The sequence below is a fragment of the Salvelinus namaycush genome, unplaced genomic scaffold (genome assembly GCF_016432855.1).
Source record: "Salvelinus namaycush isolate Seneca unplaced genomic scaffold, SaNama_1.0 Scaffold391, whole genome shotgun sequence".
Taxonomy (NCBI): Eukaryota; Metazoa; Chordata; class Actinopteri; order Salmoniformes; family Salmonidae; genus Salvelinus; species Salvelinus namaycush.
In genome coordinates this window covers 176,517-179,756 of record NW_024060908.1, presented here as the reverse complement: position 1 = coordinate 179,756, position 3,240 = coordinate 176,517, and positions in this window count along the sequence as shown.

The window sequence follows — 3,240 nt, the reverse complement described above, 5'->3', positions numbered from 1 at the left end:
TGACTTCTCTGTTACTGGAACCAGTCAGGACATGACTTCTCTGTTATTAGAGCCAGTCAGGACATGACTTCTCTGTTACTGGAACCAGTCAGGACATGACTTCTCTGTTACTGGAACCAGTCAGGACATGACTTCTCTGTTACTGGAACCAGTCAGGACATGACTTCTCTGTTACTGGAACCAGTCAGGACATGACTTCTCTGTTTCTGGAACCAGTCAGGACATGACTTCTCTGTTACTGGAACCAGTCAGGACATGACTTCTCTGTTACTGGAACCAGTCAGGACATGACTTCTCTGTTACTGGAACCAGTCAGGACATGACTTCTCTGTTACTGGAGCCAGTCAGGACATGACTTCTCTGTTACTGGAGCCAGTCAGGACATGACTTCTCTGTTACTGGAACCCGTCAGGACATGACTTCTCTGTTACTGGAGCCAGTCAGGACATGACTTCTCTGTTACTGGACCCAGTCAGGACATGACTTCTCTGTTACTGGAGCCAGTCAGGACATGACTTCTCTGTTATTGGAGCCAGTCAGGACATGACTTCTCTGTTACTGGAACCAGTCAGGACATGACTTCTCTGTTACTGGAACCAGTCAGGACATGACTTCTCTGTTACTGGAACCAGTCAGGACATGACTTCTCTGTTATTGGAACCAGTCAGGACATGACTTCTCTGTTATTGGAACCAGTCAGGACATGACTTCTCTGTTATTGGAACCAGTCAGGACATGACTTCTCTGTTATTGGAACCAGTCAGGACATGACTTCTCTGTTACTGGAACCAGTCAGGACATGACTTCTCTGTTATTGGAGCCAGTCAGGACATGACTTCTCTGTTATTGGAGCCAGTCAGGACATGACTTCTCTGTTACTGGAGCCAGTCAGGACATGACTTCTCTGTTATTGGAGCAAATCAGGACATGACTTCTCTGTTACTGGAACCAGTCAGGACATGACTCCTCTGTTACTGGAGCCAGTCAGGACATGACTTCTCTGTTACTGGAACCAGTCAGGACATGACATCTCTGTTATTGGAACCAGTCAGGACATGACTTCTCTGTTACTGGAGCCAGTCAGGACATGACTTCTCTGTTACTGGAACCAGTCAGGACATGACTTCTCTGTTACTGGAGCCAGTCAGGACATGACTTCTCTGTTACTGGAGCCAGTCAGGACATGACTTCTCTGTTACTGGAGCCAGTCAGGACATGACTTCTCTGTTATTGGAGCCAGTCAGGACATGACTTCTCTGTTACTGGAGCCAGTCAGGAAATTACTTCTCTGTTACTGGAGCCAGTCAGGACATGACTTCTCTGTTACTGGAGCAAGTCAGGACATGACTTCTCTGTTACTGGAACCAGTCAGGACATGACTTCTCTGTTACTGGAGCCAGTCAGGACATGACTTCTCTGTTACTGGAACCAGTCAGGACATGACTTCTCTGTTACTGGAGCCAGTCAGGACATGACTTCTCTGTTACTGGAGCCAGTCAGGACATGACTTCTCTGTTACTGGAACCAGTCAGGACATGACTTCTCTGTTACTGGAACCAGTCAGGACATGACTTCTCTGTTACTGGAACCAGTCAGGACATGACTTCTCTGTTACTGGAACCAGTCAGGACATGACTTCTCTGTTACTGGAACCAGTCAGGACATGACTTCTCTGTTACTGGAGCCAGTCAGGACATGACTTCTCTGTTACTGGAACCAGTCAGGACATGACTTCTCTGTTACTGGAACCAGTCAGGACATGACTTCTCTGTTACTGGAACCAGTCAGGACATGACTTCTCTGTTACTGGAACCAGTCAGGACATGACTTCTCTGTTACTGGAGCCAGTCAGGACATGACTTCTCTGTTACTGGAGCCAGTCAGGACATGACTTCTCTGTTACTGGAACCAGTCAGGACATGACTTCTCTGTTACTGGAACCAGTCAGGACATGACTTTTCTGTTACTGGAGCCAGTCAGGACATGACTTCTCTGTTACTGGAGCCAGTCAGGACATGACTTCTCTGTTATTGGAGCCAGTCAGGACATGACTTCTCTGTTATTGGAACCAGTCAGGACATGACTTCTCTGTTACTGGAGCCAGTCAGGACATGACTTCTCTGTTATTGGAGCCAGTCAGGACATGACTTCTCTGTTACTGGAGCCAGTCAGGACATGACTTCTCTGTTACTGGAGCCAGTCAGGACATGACTTCTCTGTTATTGGAGCCAGTCAGGACATGACTTCTCTGTTACTGGAGCCAGTCAGGACTTCTCTGTTACTGGAACCAGTCAGGACATGACTTCTCTGTTACTGGAACCAGTCAGGACATGACTTCTCTGTTACTGGAACCAGTCAGGACATGACTTCTCTGTTATTAGAGCCAGTCAGGACATGACTTCTCTGTTACTGGAACCAGTCAGGACATGACTTCTCTGTTACTGGAACCAGTCAGGACATGACTTCTCTGTTACTGGAACCAGTCAGGACATGACTTCTCTGTTACTGGAACCAGTCAGGACATGACTTCTCTGTTTCTGGAACCAGTCAGGACATGACTTCTCTGTTACTGGAACCAGTCAGGACATGACTTCTCTGTTACTGGAACCAGTCAGGACATGACTTCTCTGTTACTGGAACCAGTCAGGACATGACTTCTCTGTTACTGGAGCCAGTCAGGACATGACTTCTCTGTTACTGGAGCCAGTCAGGACATGACTTCTCTGTTACTGGAACCCGTCAGGACATGACTTCTCTGTTACTGGAGCCAGTCAGGACATGACTTCTCTGTTACTGGACCCAGTCAGGACATGACTTCTCTGTTACTGGAGCCAGTCAGGACATGACTTCTCTGTTATTGGAGCCAGTCAGGACATGACTTCTCTGTTACTGGAACCAGTCAGGACATGACTTCTCTGTTACTGGAACCAGTCAGGACATGACTTCTCTGTTACTGGAACCAGTCAGGACATGACTTCTCTGTTACTGGAACCAGTCAGGACATGACTTCTCTGTTACTGGAGCCAGTCAGGACATGACTTCTCTGTTATTGGAACCAGTCAGGACATGACTTCTCTGTTATTGGAACCAGTCAGGACATGACTTCTCTGTTACTGGAGCCAGTCAGGACATGACTTCTCTGTTATTGGAGCCAGTCAGGACATGACTTCTCTGTTAATGGAGCCAGTCAGGACATGACTTCTCTGTTACTGGAGCCAGTCAGGACTTCTCTGTTACTGG